The sequence below is a fragment of the Aotus nancymaae genome, unplaced genomic scaffold, assembly GCF_030222135.1.
Source record: "Aotus nancymaae isolate 86718 unplaced genomic scaffold, 86718_ANA_hifiasm-v0.15.2.pri h1tg000059l, whole genome shotgun sequence".
NCBI lineage: Eukaryota > Metazoa > Chordata > Mammalia > Primates > Aotidae > Aotus > Aotus nancymaae.
In genome coordinates this window covers 66,426,370-66,448,017 of record NW_026988473.1, presented here as the reverse complement: position 1 = coordinate 66,448,017, position 21,648 = coordinate 66,426,370, and positions in this window count along the sequence as shown.

Below are 21,648 nucleotides of genomic sequence, written 5' to 3'. Positions count from 1 at the left end.
GTCCCTAGGCTGTACACAGCATGGGGACCCTGGCCCTGGCCCTGGCCCATAAGACCATTTTCTTCTAGACCTCTGGGCCTGTGATGGGAGGGGCTGCCGCAAAGACCTCTGTCATGCCCTGGAGACATTTTTTCCATGATCTTGAGAATTAACATTCAGCTCATTATTACTTATGCAAATCTCTGCAGCCAGCTTGACTTTTTTCTTAGAAAATGAGTTTTTCTTTTCTGTCACATTGTCAGGTTGCAAATTTTCCAAACTTTTATGCTTTGTTTCAGTTTTAAAACTGAATGCTTTTTAATAGTACCCAGGTCACATCTTGAATGCTTTGCAGCTTAGAAATTTCTTTTGCCAGATACCCTAAATCATCTCTCTCAAGTTCAAAGTTTCACAAATCTCTAGAGCAGGGGCAAAATGCCACCAATCTTTTTACTAAAACATAACAAGAGTCACCTTTGCTGCAGCTCCCAACAAGTTCCTCATCTCCATCTGAGACCACCTCAGCCTGATAAACCCATCAGATCTTATGAGACTTAAGACCATGAGAACAGTGTAGGGGAAACTGCCCCCGTGATTCAAATTGTCTCCCACCAGGTACCTGTCACAACACATGGGAATTATGGGAGTACAATTCAAGATGAAATTTGGGTGGGGACACAGCCAAACCATATCACCATCCTCCAACTTCCCCAATATATCATAATTTTAGGTAAATATTCAGAGTTTACATTATTATGACTATGTCAATTATCTTCAGAGCTATAAGGTAAACTTTTCCCGTTCAACTGATTGTTTTCTGTGTAGTTAATAAAGGTCTTGATTTTTATTTGCTTAGATTTTTAGGTATTTAAAATAAATTTATCAACTCACCCAGAGTTGAGTAAATACATAACATGTTAAAATACATCAAATATTTTATTAATTTTATCTTCTTGAAGAACTTTAGTTCAGAGTCCTTTAAAAAAAAAAATGAAGTCTGTACTTTTGAGCTGTCACTCCAGAATCTCCTGTATCATCATTCCCATTGCCTTTTGCTAATGTAGGCGGCACATCATTATATATTGATTCTGTTTCTTGTTCTTTTATTGTTTAAAACTCACATATCCTCTAAAAATTTTATAAAGAAAAGTGCATTAGGGGTAAATATTTTAAAATCTGGAATGTTAGATAATATATTTATCCTACCCTCACACATAATTGATAGCTTGGTTGGGTATAGACTTCTCAGTTAAAAATAAATTTCGCATTAAATTTTGAAGCCTGTCAGGTGTGTGGCTTGCACCTGTAATCCCAGCACTTTGGGATTCCACTTGATCAAAGTCAGGAGTTGGATATCAGCCTGGTCAACATAGTGATACCCTGTCTCTACTAAAGGTACAAAAATTAGCCCAGTGTGATGGTGCACACCTCTAATCTCACCTACTTGGGAGGTTGAGGCCAGAGGATTGCTTGAACGCAGAAGGTGGAGGTTATAGTGAGCCAGGATCATGCCACTGCACTCCAGTCTGGGTAACAGAGTGAGACTTTGTCTCACAAAAACCCCAAAAACCAAAAAACATTGAAGCTGTTATTCTGTTGTAGTTTCCACTGAGAGGTCCGATGAATCAGAAGATTCATTCTCCCTTGTATAGAACCGGTATATAGCTTTTAAAATCTTGTATAAAACTTGTATAGAACTTTTAGCACTTTTTCCCCCTTATTCTTACAGCTCTGAAATTTTTTGTTGATATGCTTTGGATTAGTCTGTTATTATTCATCCTCTGGGTAGTCAGTGAGCCCTTAAACATATACAAACTTCTATTTTTTCAAGAAAATTCTCTATGTCTAAGGTAATTTCTTTTAAAAAAATGTTTCTTTGTTTTTTCATTCCAGCACTTCTAATATTTGGATGTCAAACAAGAAGAACCAATCTTATGATTTTACATGATTTTCCTTCCCCTCTCTTCCTCTCTCTCTTTCCGCTTTCTGGGATAGCTCCTCAATACCGTGTTCCAGTTCTCTACTGAAGATTTCGTTACCATCATTGTATTTTGAAATTTCCAATTCCTGTGATTTCTGAACATTTCTTTTTATTTTTTAATAAAATTTTATTTTCGGTTTATGGATGCAGTGCCTTCTCTCATGTTTCCAAACATTTTGATTACATTTTTTTTTCCTGGCTTTATCTTCTTTCATAGTTTTATTTTTCTCGAGTTGCTAATTTCCGTTTGCTTTGGCCCATATCTTTGATTTCAAAGTGTTTTTCTCAAATGGCTGGTGATTACTGTTGACAATTTATATTTAAGAGTAGAAAATAAAAAACTAATTATGAGCTCTATGTACATTGGTAGGGTTTCTTGTCAACTATGGGCTTTACCAAAGAGATAGCTGGCTAAACACTTTCATTGGGAAGTCTCTGATACTGCTGTTTTTGGGTCTTTTTCCTTAGGCTGGTTGGATGCCCCAGAAAAGAATCTTCTCATTTGCTGCTTGAGAGGTGTTTCGATTTGGATTCCCTGGGAAGTAGAGATTAGCAGTCAGGAAATGTATTAGGGAACCCTTGGGATTGAGACTTATGGAAGGGAAGGAGAAAAAGCAAAATTGGATAAAGAGAATTTGGACTATGAAGCATTCTCAATGAAGACCTTCGCTGATCCTATGGAAGTTTTGAAGCTGGAATGGGTTTTCTAAATTGTCTGCAGTGAGATGAGGAGGGCTGGACCTTTTATTTTCACATTGATCAGTCATTGGGCTTTGACAAGTAATAGCTCAGACAATGGCTTTGAACTTGGGGATTCTTCAGCTGAGATATTCTTGAGCAGGCCTGACAGCTGAGGGTTGTCTGCAGACAGAAACTCTGGCAGCTGGAAGAGAAGTTTTTTAGTTAGAAGGGAGATCTAGGTGGCACACCACGTCATCCAATGCAATGGTAGTAGTCTGGCTTCTAGAGTTCTGCAAGCCAGGCAGTCTTAATGTTTAGTATATGTACAGAGTTCCCAGATCACAAAAAATTTAAGGAATTATTAAATGGAAATGTGAATATTTTATTCTTCTAAGATCTATGCAGAGGTTAACAACAGTGTTCTCTAATTGGAAACTCGAGGTCTATTTTTATTCTCATTCCCTATTTTTTCTTCTCCTGATAATTTTTATTCACTATTTTATATTATTAGAGCTTATAACTATCTATTTTTGCATTCTTTTCACCTGGCAGAGTCCTTGATACACAGTAGTTGCCCAGTTAATGTTTTGTTTATTAGAAATTTTTATTACAGCAATTTATGTATTATCCAATTAGTGTTCAGTATTCTTCTGAAACTGATGCTTTCTCACTATCTTCCAGCCAAACAACTGGGTGAAATAATCAATGGCGAGGGGAGGAGCTGGTGAAGTTTCTGTTCATGAGCTCCCTGGACCCTTAGCTTAACTGAAGTCCTTTCCTCCTCCTACTGTCCTGGAGTGGCTTGTATCCTCTCATTGGTGGTCTTGCCGCCCCTCCTTGGTGGTCTTTTAGGTGTACTTGCTGGTAAGATCACTTCTTGGTCTTGGCTGGGCTTTTATTGCTGCTTTTGGGTGGCTGCAATGATCACTGAGCTGACTTCTCCTGTTCTCCCTGTGAGGCCTGGGCTGTCCCTTCACTCCTACAGCTGCCGACCTGTCATCATTCCCCCCGGGCCTGCAATCCTCCCCACTTCCTTGCTCTAACAATTGCTCTCCCCGGGACTAGGAAATGGCTCTGTCTGTGCTAGTCCTTTCTTTGGTTCCTAAACAGAGAAGCTTTGATCTATATTTTCTACAGTGCTTCTACTGTTTCAACTTTTACTTGGTTAAGTGTGTTCTGTTTTTGTAGATTTTTGAGTTTCTTATATCAAGAATGAAAAAAATATTCTTTCTAGGATGAGTGGTGGGATAATGTTAGTGACACCATATGGCCTCTTTGTCTAAACTGTCCCCTTCCATTTATGGTTAGCCAGCATCCGTGCACTGACCTTAACTACCTCAGGGCAAATCTGTTGCCTACAAGAGATTTTCTTTGAGAGGCAGGGGGAAGATATTGTTCCCTATCTTCTATTGTGAGTGCCAGTCTGAAGGCTGAGTTCAAATATATACCAACACCTACCAAGCAGTTTCCAGAACAGACACCTTCCCCTCCCCATCACCTTCCCATTCCCATAATAGATAGCTACATTAGGCACCTTCTGGAAGGCTCTTCACACAAGATCTTTGAAACATGCATTCAATGAACTATATACGTGAAATTGTGTAGCAGAATGCCTGATATGCAATAGCAATTTAATAACTATTCGGAGAAAAATCAATAATTTAAAAATATTCACCATAGTTGTATTAGGATTCTCTAGATAAACAGAACCACATATACATACACATACACATATACATATACATATACATATGTGTGTGTGTGTGTGTGTACATATATATATCTCCTATTGGTACAGATACAAATATATAGGATGGTTAATATTTACTGTCAACTTGGATTGACGGATACAAAGTATTGTTTGATTGAAGGATACAAAGTATTGTTCCTGAATGTGTCTGTGAGGGAGTCGCCAAAGGAGATTAACGTTTGAGTCAGCGGACTAGGAGGGGCAGACCCACCCTCAATCTGGGTGGGCACAATCTAATCAGCTGCCAGTGCACCTAGAATAAAGCAGGCGGCAGAATGTGGAAGGACTAGACTGGCGGAGTCTTTGGGACTTCATCTTTCTCCTGTACTGGATGCTTCCGGCCCGTGAACATTGGACTCCAAGTTCTTCAGCTTTTGGACTCTTGGACTTTCACCAGTGGTTTGCAAGGGGTTCTTGGGCCTTCTGCCATAGACTGAAGGCTGCACTGTGGGCTTCCTTACTTTAGAGGTTTTGGGACTCAGACTGGCTTCCTTGAGCCTCAGCTTGCAGAAGGCCCATTGTGGGACTTCACCTTGTGATTGTGTGAGTCAACAGTCCTTAATAAACTCCTCTTCATATATATATCTCTATACTATTAGTCCTGTCCCTCTAAAGAACCCTAACTAATACATATATATGAGAAGGTTTCTTCTGGGAAATGGTTCACAAAATTACCAAGGCTAAGAAGTCCCATGATATGCCATCCGTAAGTCACAGAACCAGAAAATCCTGTGGTATAATTCAATCTGAAGCCAAAGACCTGAGAACCAGAGGGGCTGCTGGTGAAAGTTCTAGAGTCTGAAGAGAACTTCTCAAATCTCATCAGAAACCCTGATGTCTGAGGGCAGGAGAAGATGGATGTTACACCTCAAGAAGAGAGCCCGACCTTTTTGCTCTATTTGGACCCTTAACCTATTGGATGATGATTCCCCTACGCTGGTGAGGGTGAACCTTGACCTTTACTCAGTCTAGTAATTCAAATGCTAATCTTTTCCAGAAACATACTCACAAACTCACCCAGAAATAATACTTTACCAGCTATTTGGGCATCCCTTAGCCCAGTGAAGTGGACACATAAAATTAACCATCACAATGGGTAAGGCAATGTGCTATGAGATTTATAGTTTTTGCCTTCTTTAATCCTTTACAATAAACTAAAGCAAAAATATCAACTATCCACATCTTACCAATGAAGCCTTAAGTTTCAGAGGCTCTAATTAGACTTTTCAGTGCCATATAACTAGCCAGTGGAAAAACTGGGGCTCCATCCTGTGGCTGCCTGGATCTAAATTTCATGCTCATTTCATAGTACCATGCTTTCTGCTGTTTGAAGTTGAGTGTGAACCTGAATGTCTATATCCAAGGAGCATTATTGTTACTTATATATGTATATACATAGACTTTGATACGCCATATATGAAATACTATGCTGTAATTATTTGTTCCTTACTCTTCTGTACTAGAGGACATGGCAAAGGGATTTTGAATGGAAGGATTATTTGAAATAATCTCAAGTAATATTCCAAAAGAGAAGAGAAGGGGGAGAAGGAAGAAGAGGAGGAGGAGAAGAAAGGAGGAGAAGGAGGATATGATGAATAGAAATCAATTTACAGAGTAAGTCTTTGGGAACATAATCTTTAGGAAGAAAAACAGAACATAGATTATTTAAATCCACATTTGTTTTATTGAGAAAGTATCAGAAATATGCACTGAATGCATGTTAACTGCTCCATACTTGAGTGCTGAATGCAAATTAATTGCTAAAACCATCTGGAAATCATTTGAATCTGGCAATAAAAGTGATAAGTGAAGCATTTATCATAAATCTGAAAGCACATTTTTCTAATGGATTTTTTATTCAAGTTTTATGTTTCTGTTGTGAATTTAAGATTATTTTCTAGCTACTCAGTGCTTCCAACTTCTATTTATAATTAGGATGATTCCAGTAACATAGTGGTAGCACTAGAAGTTATATTGGAATTGGCCTTTATTGATCAATAGAACAGGACCTCTTGACCCCACAAAATAATGCAAACTTTGATTAAACCAGGAGAAAAACAATTAACATACTTTGATTTTAAGAAAGACTTTGACAGATTTCAGAATTGCATAGAAGTACGTGTGTGTTTGCATGTGTACATATATATGGCTTAAGAATACAAATTTAAATTTGTATTGTGTCACATTGCATAGATGCTTACCTACCTTGTCAATGGTATGCTCTTCAGGAAGATGGTGAAAGGCAATAGTGTCTTTAATATCAAAATAATATACTTAGGAAGAGTTTCACCCTTCAACTGGGGCAAGAGAGGCCTCTATAGAAGATACTGCACTTTACTGAGCCCTGCAGGTAACAAATACACTTTATTAAATAGCACATGGATATCTCTTTCACTTAGAATCCAGTGATCACCCTGGCACATTGCGACCCATTATCCTGAAGATAAGCTCTTACGGTTACCACCATTCAAGTCTCCGGGAAATGCATCTCCATATCTCTTGCCCTACATTCTCAAAAGGCACTGAATATGAGTACTTGAAGTTTTGTGGATTTGACTCAATTCATGTCAGAAATAAATGCCTCTTTTGAATGGACAGAGGATTTGAGTAGCAGAAGTCTTAAGCAAAGAGAAAAGGCAAAATAACTACTTTGTCAAGTCTTCCGTCTTAGGTAGCATGAATGCAATAGTTTTTTTTTTTTTTCCCCAAAGTACACTGTTTTATAGTATTGCCCAGCAATCATTAGAAAATCTTTTTTTTTTTTTTTTTGTTAAATATATGGTTCCAGAGGTTCTCATGAATCAGCATAGTATTTACAAGAACTGGACATGAATATTGAGCAGCATTTGAGGATATTAATCAAAACTGTTTAAGTAAAGATGGACATTTTAATTTAACTTTTTGAAAATATAATTATTAATATTTAAAAAGTAGCACTGTTTAATTCTAATGTTCAATGTCTACCTATTTGCCAATGTGAAGAATCAATCTCACATTTCACTAATGTATGTCTAGACCTACCTCTGCAAATTGGTAGATAAATTTTGAGTGTCTTTGGGGGTTAATTTCAGGGCTCCTAAAGGTAGAATTAATTAAGGAAAAATATGGGTAAAAATGGTCACAGGACGTTGTCTAGATATGAATTAGCTAGATGGATAAATAATAATCAGCATTATTGGTATATTAGTTTTCTATAACAAAATGATATAAACATAGCAGTTTAAAATATCACAAATTTATATTTCAGTTTCTGTAGGTCAAAAATCCAGGTACAAGGGAGCTAAGCTGCTTCTTTCTTTAGAGTGTCATAAGGCCAAAATTTAGGTGTTAGTAGGGCTGCACTCTTTTTTGGAGGCTCTGGGAATGACTCTACTTCCAAGCTCATTCAGCCTGTTGGTAGGATTGGGCTCTATGCAGTTTTACGGAGACTGAGGCTCCGTTTTCTTACCGGCTGTTGGCCAGGGGTTTTTCTATATTTCTAGAGGCTACCTGTATTCCTTGGCTTATGGGCTCCTTCCACCGTCTTCAAAGCCAGCAATGGTGGATTGAGTGTTTCTCAAATTTTGAATATCTCTGATCTCCTCTTCCTGATCTCCCCTGTTTTCTTCTTCCATAGCATCTTTCCAAGTCCCTCTCTACCTTTTTCTGCTTTTAAGGACACATGTGATTACACTGGGCTCACTGGATGATCAAAATAATGTTACTGTCTTATTGTCAGCTGATTAGTAACCTTAATTTCATCTGCAAAGTCCATTCACAGAAGTACCTAGATTAGAGTTTGATTGAATAACCAGAGGATTGAAATATTGGGATGTGAATGGGGTACATCATTAGAATTCTGCCTCTTACCAAGCGCCTGAAGAAAATAATGATTTATGATGTTTATATAGAACTTTACTTTTTATGATGACTGCTCACATTCATTAATTTGTTTGTGTCTCACAACAACTCCATTAGGAGGTGTCATCTCTATTTTGTAAGTTTCGACTAAACATAGAAGATATTCAATATTTGTCTCTCTATTCCAGTCTTGGCATCTAATAGATACTTCCTTCTTTTGCTTCGCTTTCCAATCTTGGTGTCATAGTTGCTTTTTAGACTTGAGAACTGGGAACCAGCATTAGGACTCTACCTTTTTTTTTCCACCCACATTCCAGAAGCTATTGTTATTTCTGTTGCATTGATTTCCCCATTTCAATGACTGTAACATGTACCATGTCACACTAACCACTGGAGATCTTTATCTTAATGATGACATAAAGGGCTAAGATAATTTTTTTTTTTAATTTCAACTTTTATTTTATATACAGGGGTGCAGGTTTGTTACATGGAAATACTGCATGATGCTGAGGTTTAGGTATGGATCCTGTTACCTAGGAAGTACCCGATAGGTGGTTTTTCAACCCACACCCCCTCTTTCTCTCACCTCTAGTAGTCTGCAATGTCTATTGTTCCCATATTTATGCCTATGTGTGCTCAAGGTTTAGCTCCCACTTACAAGTAAGAACATGCAGCATTTGGTTTTCCGTTCTTTCATTAATTCGCTTAGGATTATGGCCTCCAACTGTATCCGTGTTACTGCAAAGGACATGATTTCATTCTTTTTTTCCACAGCTACAAAGTGTTCCATGGTTGATGCAGCAATCCCATTACTGTGTAGCTATCCAAAGGAAAATAAACTATTCTACCAAAAAGACACATGCACTCATATATTCATCTCTGTGCTATTCACAAATAGCAATGACATACAATCAACCCATGTGCACATCAATGGTAGATTGGATAAAAAGGTCTAAGATAATTTGATATTTAAAAAAAATACCCATCAGAGACATTGGTCAAAGTGGATAAACTTATGTATAAGATGAGTAAGTTCTGGGAATCTAATGAACAACATGGTGACTATAGTTAACATTGCTGTATTATATACTTGAAATTTGCTAAGATAGTAGATCTTAAATGTTCTCACCACACACACACACACACTCACACACAAAACGGTAACTATGTAAGGTGATACATAAGTTAACTAACTTTATCATGGTAATTATTTTACTATATATATATATAAAGTTATCATAGTGTATGTCTTAAACTTATACCATTTTATTTGTCAACTATACTTCAACAAACAGGGTAGGAAAAAAAGAGAATGAAAGAAAGAAACAAAAACTTTTCAGGGATAACAGGAGAAAGATGAAGACTGAGCAGAGAATATGAGCAATTTGTTCATAAAATAGTAATATTAAATTATTTCAACCTCATTGATAGTTACACAAATAAAATATGAGCTATTCTCACAATGCAAAAAGAACCTCCATCAACAAGGACAGGCAATATAATTTTGTAAGGTAACAAAGTATTTACTTATATTTATCAGGCAGTATTGTTTCTGTTAGCTGTGGAGTAGCAGTTATCTATCTATCTATATTCTGTTTTTTTTTTTTTTGGCCAAGCTAGCTGGTGTCCCAGACATCCTCAAGTTATCATTGGATGTCTTGTTCCTGTATGTATCCTATATCACTCCCTAGCCTAAATTTTTAGAAAGACTATGTGGTAGAATGGAAAGAACATAAACTTTATAGCCAGTGAGACTTTATTGTCATATGAATGTGTGATCTTGGGCAATGTATATAACCTCTTTGAGTCTAAATTTTCTCAATCATCATAAAAAAATGGGAGCAATTATAATTGCCTCTTGAGTTGCTTAAGGATTAAATGAGTTAATAATATGTGGATGTAATATGGCATGGTGTCTGAAATATGTTAGCTGCCCCCAAAATTATAGTTTCTAGTTTCATAATTAACAGTTTAAATCTCTGCTTTCCCTTTTGTGAGTGCTTGGAGGGTCAAAAAAAATTTTTTAACTGACCTTATTACTTATTTTTCCATCTTTGTTTTATTTCCTAGAACATAGTTGGTTCTCCATAAATTTTAAGGTTCAATTTAAAAGGAACTTTAAAACTGGGATTCCTCTTAACTATTCCCACATCATTTTATGGTGAAAAGCTTGGGATAAGATGAATGTGACCGATGATTACTGCTTCTTAGCTATTAATTGAAAAAATGGAATTAGAAGTACATTATTTTTCCTTCTCTTCATTAACTTTATTTGTTTTCACTTGTCCAGGCTCATTTTCACGGACTCTGAATTGTTCCCAGGTGTATGACTTCATTAGCTTTGCTCTCACATGCACAATTGGCAAGGGCCTGCCTTTTTTTGTGTTATGATGTCTGCATTCCTTCCCTGTGTCCTCAGAGTAAGCTCCTTGTGCAGCATATTAATGCCATCAATACCTTCTGCTTGCCTTCCACTGTCCCATTAGGACCTCCCCAGCAGGTTTCTCTTCCAAATCCTTCTGTGCTGCCATGGATTGATGATTTGGAAAACTTCTTTCTAAATGGAGTTCCTGAACATCCTGATGCTACACAGCCTTGAATGATCTGTTTATTCAGTTTTTTTCCCAATAAAATATTGGAAAGATAAAACATTTGTTTTTTATGTAGGTTCTTCTGTCAGTTATTTCCCAGGGTGGGGCAGTGATGGCCTGTGAAATATATAGGCTGAAATATCATATCAAAACTTAATATTCTAGTCCAGAATGCCATCAACTTTTACTGGGATTGCTGCAATGACCTACCACCTGGACTATCTGCATTTATTCTTACCCCTTTCTAAGTTGTTGTTCTCCAGGTAGAATCCAGGGCAATATTTTTGACATGCAGATCTCATTTTGTTATCCCCTGACCTACCACACCTTTTAACTTCTAAGTGGTTTAATTATTTCTGAGCCAATGAGTTTGCTGGCATTTTATCAGTTGGGGAAAATCTAGCATTTTAAATGGCATTTAAGTGGCAGTTGCCATTCCTCCTAATTGAAAATAATCTATGTATTAAGTTACTGATTCTTTTTGAACATTAGTGTAGAATGTAAATAACATAAAACTTTATATTTGTTCCAAGGAAGTGAAATAGGCATCTACTTAGACGTGTTGGAGGACTGTTAAAAGCCAGAGAAACCTGGTTTTCAATCATAGTTCCATCATCTCTGACAGCCTTGTGCTTTTGGCAATTTATCTTTATGAATGTCTGTTTTCATATCTGCGAAAGAGAAACAATAGTACTAGTTTAACTCCTGTGAGTATTAAATGGATTGATAGATCGAATACTGAAGCATGGTGTCTGGAATAGAGTAAGCTCATTATGGAATCTAGTAAGCCTGTTCTTATGGGAGAAATACTGGGAAGTTCTTCTAACCAATGATTTTTTCCTTCATTATCTTGTTTATTGCCTGAAATTCCAACTTTTTAATGATTAATTTGGGGTCAAATGTGAAAGGGTCTGTCTGATTAATTGTTATGTGAGAAGCATTATGGCACAGTGGAGGAAGCATGGTCTCTGGCATAGGATCATATTCCTGCAGTGCAATTTACTGGCTGGATGGCCCCAGGCAACTTAGTTTACTTCTCTGAAATAGTCTCTGGCTCATATAGGCATAGGATTGTATTACTGCAGCTCAACTTACTAGCTGGATGACCACCAGCAAGTTATTTTACTTCTCTGAGATGGTAAATTCCATGAGAGATATAGAAACGTAACAAAACGTAAGGTAGAACATAAGCAAGGGTGCTATTTGGTCAACAAGTATTTATTAAATGCCTACAATTTATTAGATTTGAGGATGAAAAGATAAACAAATTCTTGTCCTCAGGAGTGAAACTGTGCCCCAAAGAGTTAAAGAAACCAATGGCTAACAGAAATTATTGAGTTTGCAGGATGGCAGGCAAGAAAAGAAACAACACTGAAACTCCCTCTGCTAGTAAGATAACAAACTGGCTGAAATTCATTGGGACCCGTATGACTGAAGTTTAGATCAAATACTTTCCCAAAGTCAATCAAAGTCTTAAGTCCAGGGCAGATCAGAAAATAGACACAGAACAATGTGAAATATGTTATGATTGAGAATGTTACAAGTTCCTGTGGGAACAGAGAGACTGTTTGGGATTCGGTGGGAAGAACTTATAAAATAGTAAACGGTAGACTGAGTCTTGAATGAGCTAAACAAATATATTAACATAATTGGCCAGCCCTCAGGTGGTTTCTGATAATGACCTGACCCCCTGAGATCAAATCCAGGGCATCCTGGGCTATCTTGTTCATGTCCCAGGATTCAGTGACTTTGGACAAGTGAAATATGAAAAAAGAGAGATTTTCATTAATATTTGCTAAATCTATACTTTTGCATAAAACTAAATGCAGCAGTGGTGAGTGAAAATCTTTTCACTTTTTCAGTGTGTGTGTTCTTCAGAAAAATTATTGTCTTTCTGTCTTGAACATCTTGAGTTTTTCCATTCTATCAGTGTCTCTTTGCTGCTGTGATGACCCAAATAATCCCAATCCCTAATCCACCCAAAGGGGTTAATGTCCCTCAAGCTTCTGCTCCACCAGACTCTCAAGACAATGGGGAATGTTGGACCCTATCTCCTTCACAGATTAAGTTGCCCTGTCTACCTTCACCATGCCAAACACCCAGAGCTTAAAGGCACATACACATAGTTTCTGAGTAAAGAATCATGCAGATCTCAGAAATGTATCACAGTGAAGGGAGTGAGAATAAAGACTAAAATTCCAGATAACACAATCCTCAGTTCTACTGCCCACGGGAACTCCTTCTTGGTGTGAAATTTGGTAGGCATTGTTCCCACTGGATACTCCTGAACTGCTTTCCATCTCAAGGCACCCTTCTTTTATGCAGACCCCTTTCAAGTTTCTGTCTCATGAACTCACTCTTCTTCCTCAGAAAACTCACTCTGCTTATACCACACGTATAAGCACTGCTATAAAAAACACCTGAGAATGAGTGATTTATGAAGAAAAGGGATTAAATTGGCTCACATTTCCACAGGCTGTACAGGAAGTATGGCTGGGGAGGCCTCAGGAAACTTACAATCATGGCGCAAGGTGAAGGGGAAGGAGACACGTTTTCATATGGCCAGAACAGGAAGAAGAGAGAGTAGGGGAGGTGCTGCACACTTTTAAACAACCAGATCTCAAGATCACCCACTCACATCACCAAATAATACCAAAGGGGAAATCCGCCCCCATGATCCAATTACCTCCTACCAGGCCCCACCTTCAACATTGGGGATTTCAACTCAACATGAGATTTGGGCAGGGACACAGGCCCAAACCGTATCACCACACAAAGGATGAGGTGCAGTCTCTGGGATCGTGCACATTTATATTTTCCTGTGGCTTGCAAATTTGAGCAACACCACAGGCTACAGCTGAATGGATATTGATAGTTATGATAAAAAAAGAAGGCTACAGAAAAGATGTGAGGTCTGATCTCCCAAATAAAGATAATACTTTGATAATACTTTCTTTAAAACATCACCTGAAAAGTAAGCAGGCCTTGTAAATATAAGCATTATTCTTTTTTAGAGATTTTGCAGTGTAATTCCATATTGAAGAAAGAATATTTCTCCTGTTAGCAGGGTTTTGTCCTTGACTTTATGACTTATAGACTCCCTGGTTGCAGGACTGAGAGTCATTTGGCTTTTTTTGCCCCTCCTTGCTGATTGCTAGTGGATGCTCTTTTTGCTAACTAAAGGGAGAAGGGAGATATCAGCTTGGGTTTGCTGCATCTGATTACATTTTTGATTCTATGTCTGCTCTGATAAAAGTTGGTGGATGGGAGGAAGAGTAAGGTTGGTCAGTTCATCCTGCTGTACAAACAGTATTGAACCAGAATCTAGACTAGGTCAGATGACTTTACCTTGGAGTATAACAGTCCCTTCTCTAATTCTCTATGGACTTGTCTGATTCACTTCCAAATAGGCTATGAATTCCTTGCAGGCAGGGGCTTATGTTATTCATGTTTGAAACCACAGAGTTCAGTACTTTAACCAGCCACAGGGTTGGAATTCCAAAAAGTATTTGCCAAATAGAACAAAACCAAAGCAAAGGAGATAGCATAATCCAAAATAATCTTTTAAAACATCTCTTGAACAGGTCAATTAAATGCATCTCAGTAGGGTGAAAGCATTTTGAAAAATCTTTCTTAAATTTCGATTTCCTCCTAAAAGTGCTCTATCTGTGTTGGCAGATCCATCATTAGGACCAATGAGTGAGCTGTTTTATCTCTGTTTGGAATCTCCTGGATGTCAACTTTCTGTGACATACTCATATGTGGTTTCATTCTGATCTCCTTTCTGAACCCTCTGAAGATGTTGTAGCTCGAAAGGTTGTTAACCTTACTGTCAGCAGGATCTCTTTGCAGATGAGAGCTTCTTAAGGACTAATTTTCTTCAGTTAAGCTGCCTGCATCTTGCTGCATTGATCAAGCAATTAATTGATAGTTGAGGACTTACCTGAAACTGCAAGGCAGCCTTTTAAACATATTGATTTTTGTTACCTTTTCCGCCACTCCCCACCTTCGATATAGAGAAACTTTTTTTTTAATGCTTGCTGTGCATATCCTTTACTCCTCCTAAAACTTGTTTGAATTCAGAAAGAAAATAATAGATTTTTGGTAGTAGAAATTCAGCTATTTATATTTTTTCAGTATTCATTCATGGCCTGCCTATATCAAATTAGTTTTTGCTCTTAGTATTTGACTTATTCTCTCCTTTCCAGATGATACGAATTTATATTTCATTTTACAGGTTTGTTAAAAGCAAAAGTAATAATCTTAATCTGTCATTCAAGAGGAGATTTATTGCTCTTAAACAATAGGATGCTCATTACAAAGGGTATATATTTTAGCAAAGATGGCTCATGTTGGCCTTGGAAAACCATCAGCATCTCATAGACATTTCTTCATCCTTGTTTCAAAAATCCGGTCATTGGAGGTCTAGAATTCATTCCTAGAAGTGTAGCCCAGCAAAGGAACTCAGATGTGGATGCTCAGACTGGGATGGAACATGCAGACAGACCCTTCTTTAACATTTGCAGGGCAAGGGTACAAATGAAAGCCCTCATACCTTATGTCCAGACATTTAAAAGCGATAAATCAATTCATGCCTACAACCTGGCTCAGGTTGCCAACCAAGGCCCTACAGCATGTGTCTGGGTATTGTTCATAAGACTTAGGGACTAAAAGTACTACATTCTCCCTCAAGCAACCCCTGTCCCCTGTAAGCCTCAGATATGCTCGGATGGCAGGGTGAACATGAGCCAGAGCTCAGGACTCCTGGGCAGTGCCTGGATCAACTTGAAGCCAGGATGGGGACTGACCTGGTCAAGCTCTCTAGGGGTTGAGTGGGCAGTTTATCCTCAACTCATTACTTTTCCTACCCAGGAATTACAGACAGCTCTAAGCCTTCCCCAAACTATACAATCTGAGCAAAAAGGATGTGGGAGGGCAGTTATCAGAGGCATCTGGCCTGCCTAGATACTTTACTTTAGGTGAATTTGGCATGGTAAGTTTAAACAAAAGCAGCTATTCTTTCTTTTATCAGACAAGAGGTGGTAATTTTCTCTTACTTCTGCATGTACTCTTAACCCCACAGCTTCTCGTCTTCATGGATTTGGGGAGAAGAGATTTGGCTTCTATGATCCTCATCTGTAATTTGTGTTTGCTCAAGCGGTTACTAAAGTGTAAAGAAACGTCCTCTTTATGGGATCAAAAAGAAAAGGAATTTGTGTTTCGGCATTTGCAATGCCTGGTTCCTGGAGCAAGGGCTCCTCTTGCCTGGATCTGAAGGTAGTTATTGGTGTGGATCTCCCAGATCCTGACCTAGCCCCTACAGTGACTTCAGTTTAGAGCATCTAAATAACTCAAAAGCCCTTAATACCTGAATCATCCGTCAGTCCAACCAAATAATTAAAATGCCTCTTTGATTGTAAGCAGCCACCATGAATGGGGTGGCAAAGTCAGTTGCTGGCTGGACTTCAGGCAGCATGGAGAAGAAGAATTAGTTGTTGCCACTGGCAACATTGCTTGACATCTCCAGTAGAGAGTTAAGAATACTAAGTTTGCGCTCCCACCAACAGTGTAACAGTGTTCCTGTTTCTCCACATCCTCTCCAGCATCTGTTGTCTTCAGATTTTTTTAATGATCGCCATTCTAACTGGCATGAGATGGTATCTCAATGTAGTTTTGATTTGCATTTCTCTAATGACCAGTGATGATGAGCATTTTTTCATATGTTTGTTGGCCTCATGTATGTTTTCTTTTGTAAAGTGTCTGTTCATATCCTTTGCCCACTTTTGAATGGGCTTGTTTGTTTTTTTCTTGTAAATCTGTTTTAGTTCTTTGAAGATTCTGGATATCAGCCCTTTGTCAGATGGGTAGACTGCAAAATTTTTTTCTCATTCTGTTGGTTGCCGATTCACTTTAATGACTGTTTCTTTTGCTGTGCAGAAGTGGTGGAGTTTGATTAGGTCCCATTTGTCTATTTTGACTTTTATTGCCAATGCTTTTGGTGTTTTGGTCATGAAGTCCTTGCCTACGCCTATGTCCTGAATGGTTTTGCCTAGATTTTCTTCACGGGTTTTTATGGTGTTAGGTCTTATGTTTAAGTCTTTAATCCATCTGGAGTAGGCAGCAAATCACACTGCCACGTGTGTACCTATGCAACAGTCTTGCATGTTCTTCATATGTACCCCAAAACCTAAAATGCAATAAAAAAAAACTAAGTTCAAGAAAACAACTCAGCCGTATTCTTTGATCTTGCTTAGACAGCTTGCTGAGACATCTCTTCAAATACCTCTTTAAGTTGAGCAATTGAGCAATTTTCCCATTCCACTTGGAACCTCTGTTTTAGCAAATTTACAACTAAGAATTATTAAGTATTTACTATTTGGATTATCTCAATTTAATCACAAAGATCCTTAAAAGTCAAAGAAGGTGGCAGGAGATTGGAGTGATGTGATTTTGTGAGATGTGAGAAAGCCACAACCTGCTGTTGCTGGCTTTGAAGATGGGGAAAGTAGTTGTGAGTCAACGAACGCAGCCTGTCAAAGCTGGAGAAGGCAAGGATATCGAGTTTCCCCTCTACCATCCAGAAAGAAATGCACACCTTTTGATACACTGATTTTAGCCCAGTGAAACCTGTGTCAAACTTAAAACCTGAAGAACTGTAAGATAATAAATGTGTTGTTTTATGCCACTAAGTTGCAATAGACAACTACATATACACGGCCTCTGTTACAATTGCTCAAATCTGTTGCTGTAGGATGAAAGCAGCCATATGCAAAATGTACAGACGTAGGAGTGTCTGTGTTCAAATGAAACTATTGAACTATTTACAGAAACAGGGTGGCCAGCCAGATTTGGCATGTGAAATATAGTTTTCCAAACTCTCATTTATAATTTAAGGCAAAATTAAGTTTATTTTGTGGACAAAGATAAAGATGCCTATTATAACAGAATGAAGATCAGGGCAAATAATAACAAGAATTGTGTAGGTATATTGGAGAAGAACTAGGAAAACATTAGTATTTACTGAGCATCTATTATGTTACAAGTATCACTCTAGGTGTTTTTCTAGTGTTTTCTTATCCAGACCTTGAAATAACATGGTAGGGTTTATATTATTACTCCAGTTTTTACAGATGACAAAACTGTTTTCAGGGTACAAAATTTAGGTTCACACACTAATAAGCTATGTTTTGAACTGAAGTCTGAGTAGTTTCATGTTTTAACTTTTCCACACTAGGGGAAAGAATGAGTGTCTTATTTATTCTTCATTTGTTCTTTCTGAGCTTCCATCACAGAGAGAGGAGCTGACTATGTGAATTAGGCTGAACTGGAGAGGTTCTATATTTCAGTCCATTGTTTTGGACTCAAATTCAGCTATAACATTCAGCATTTGCCTTCTCTTAGTTCTGCTAATGTTAGCAATCATACTTCTTGAAGTCCTGTCCCCTCTTCAAAGAAAAAGATGAAATGGTTGATAGAAAGAACAGCAGCAGGTAATAGCTAATTTGATTTGAGTTTGAATATCTTATTGAAGTTAATGGTGTTATTCAAACAAATGACACACTAGGTAAATTTTCAATTTGGAGTAGAGGATTTGAGTACATATTTAGCAAGGGATGTTTCTCCACATTTCTCTCTCTGATGTAAAGAATTATCAGTGCATCAATCTTAAGAACATAATGTTATGGCAAGCAATACTTAAACCTGAAGTGCTTTTTCTTGGCTAAGTTTTTGAAAATCTGTCAAACTCTATGACAAGGGGAATTAATAAAATTATGACTATTATTTCCTGGAAATAATATTATGACTATTATTTCCTTAAATATTTATCAGGCTCAGAAACCAAAAAAATAAAGGACTGACTAAATATCACAAATAAAACCACTTATCTATAATGATAAAGTTTTCAGCATATATGTTTCACAAATACCTGAAGAAAGAATTAAACAAAGTTAAATAGATATTTGATTATGCCATATGGTCAAAAAAGACTCTTCAGGAGAAAAAACATATGCAGTTTTTCTAAAACTTTTTTGGGTAATGTTCACTTGCTTCATAGAGCATCTCAGGGAACCGGTATTTCACAAACTACCCTTTGGGAAATGTGAAGAAAATGGCATGGCAAATGCACAGAGGCATGAAATTGCCTGGCATGCCTGGGGACCAATCAGTAGTTTGCCATGGTTGTGGTGTGTGGAGCGGGATAAAGCAGGGATCAGATAACAGAGACCACTGTTAATACTTTGGCCTTTATCCTAGACAACGAGAGCAATTGGAATATTTAAGAAGAGTGAAACAATAACCAAATTTTATGCTGTAGAAAGATTACTCTGGCTTTGGTGCAGAGATTATATTTGAAGGACTGAGAATTGGAGGAAGCCAGGATGATCGGTTTGGATGGGAGACTAAACCAACATAGTAATGACACGTTCTCACTGGCTGGGCTAGAAAGGAGGGGAGGATGTTAAGCAGGTGGATTCTATGAGACTTGGTGACTGGAAGGTAAGGAATAAGCAGAGTCTGAGTTGACTTCCAGGTTTCTGGTTTAGATGACTTGGGCATGGGAGTGCCATTCACCAAGATAAGGACTGCAAGAGGGAGTGCAGGTTTTGATGGGGAGGTAATGAGTTCAGTGTAGGATATACTGTCTTTAGAGCTCTCCTAGGTCTCCTTGTAGAGCTAGTTAAGAAGTAATTGCCATCTTGTTCAGTGTCCTGTTTCCATTGGACTCTTGCTTCAGTTTTCTAGCCAGCTTTTCTGTTTTTGGACTGTTCTCCTTAAATGTCTCTACTGTTGTATGAGTGATCTTAAAAAAGAGACTTTCATTTACTGAGGATGTCACATAGCCAGACACCATGTGAAAACACTACTAAACATAAGATCATTTACTTTCATTTAATCTTCTGAACATCTGCATGTATCAGGTATGATTATGCCCATTTTATGAATAAAAAATGGAGGCAAGAAGACTATAAGGAATTTGCTCATGTTCACACAATTATAAAGTGGCAGAGTTGGAAGGCCATCTAGATTTTTATACTAAATGGGTGTGCATATCATGTCCGTCCAAGCTCTTATCTGGGAATCAAATTTCACTGGTCTTACTTAGCAGAATGGATGGCTCCAGGCTATGTATACCGGAAGATCTTTGATGACATCCTCCCCAAATCCTCACCTCCTTCTTTTTTATATTATTGCTGGTACAGTGCTTATTATTCTTCTTCCAGTATACTTCCCATTTACTCAGACAGAGAGACTCTCTCTAAATCTTATATTGTCCCCAGAGCCCAGCATAGCATTCAGTAGAGATGCTCTATATGTTTCCATATTTTTACAGATCAAGATTTTTACTCTATTCTTACCTCTAGGTTTACTCTGGATTAGATGGTGTATTAGGGTTCTCTAGAGGGACAGAAGTGATAGGAGAGATGTATATATAAAGGGGAGTTTATTAAGGAGTATTAACTCACACAATCACAAGGTCAATAGGCAGTCTGCAAACGAAGGAGCAAGGAAGCCAGTCCGAGTCCCAAAGATGAAGAACTTGGAGTCTGATGTTCGAGGGCAGGAAGCATCCAGCATGGGAGGAAGATGTAGGTTGGGAGGCAAAGCCAGTCTAGTCTTTTCACGTTCTTCTTCCTACTTTTATTCTGGCAGTGCTGGCAGCTGATTAGATTGCGCCCACTCAGATTGAGGGTGGGTCTGCCTTTCTTAGTCCACTGACTCAAATGTTAATCTCCTTTGGCAACACCCCACAGACACATGCAATCAAGGGACAATATTTTGCATCCTTCAATCCAATCAAGTTGACACTCAGTATTAACCATTACAGGTGGAATCTCTGCCCAAGTGGATGTTTCTTGTATACTCAGGATTTTGGGACTAGACCATGCCAACAGATAGTGATGGGGTAAATGGTCCTGGAAAACCAAGCAGAAAGATCTTGGGAAAGTTCTAAAAAGTATAGGGAGGTCTTTCAGCACATTCCTTTTCTATCCTGTACCATTTCTTTTTGTGGGTCAGTTTTTCTTTTTCTTTTCTTTTCTTTCATTTTTTTTGGTATTTATGTCTAGTTAAGAGGGAGCATTAGAAATTTTCTTTAACTGAATTTGGCCTCCTCTTCTTTCCTTGTGTGGATGAAGTGTAATGGATAGGGTAATGGATATGAATCAAACAGCTTATATTTGAAGTCTTGTTAAGGCCACTTGCCAGCTGTGAGTTCTCAGGCAATAACCTACCAGCATGAGCCTCTCTTTCCTTGTCTGTTAAATGGGTATAGTGGCACCTTCCTGCCTAGCTTGCAGAGTTATGATAAAAACCAAACGCTCTAAAGAGTGTTAAAAGATTTTGTGGATTTGAAAACACTCTGTTCCTCCTGAAGATTGTAGGGAAGTGCCTTAGGAAAAGATTGCAGAGTGCCATGGTCCCAGTGAACAAAAAGAGTAATGGAATGCTTGAGAACAAACATGAGATTACTCTATACATTAAGGAGGTCATGTGGAAACTGATTCTGAGGGCAGTTTTCACCACGCAAAATCCTCTGGACATTTATATACTAACTTTTGTGAAGGGCAAACCAAATGGTCTTGAGGAACAATCAAGAACCTTGCTCCAGACTTGGATTTGAATACGAATATTGAGGCTATGTGAAAATTGGCAACTCACCTAACCCTCAGAGGTTCAGTCCCCGCTATGTTAAAACCACTGTTTAAATGTGTATATTTATTTGTTTACTTATTATCTATCACCTTCACTGACAATGTAAGCACCAAGATGGCAGAGATTTTTGTCTCTTTTTATTCACTGTTGTGAATAGAATCTAGAACAAT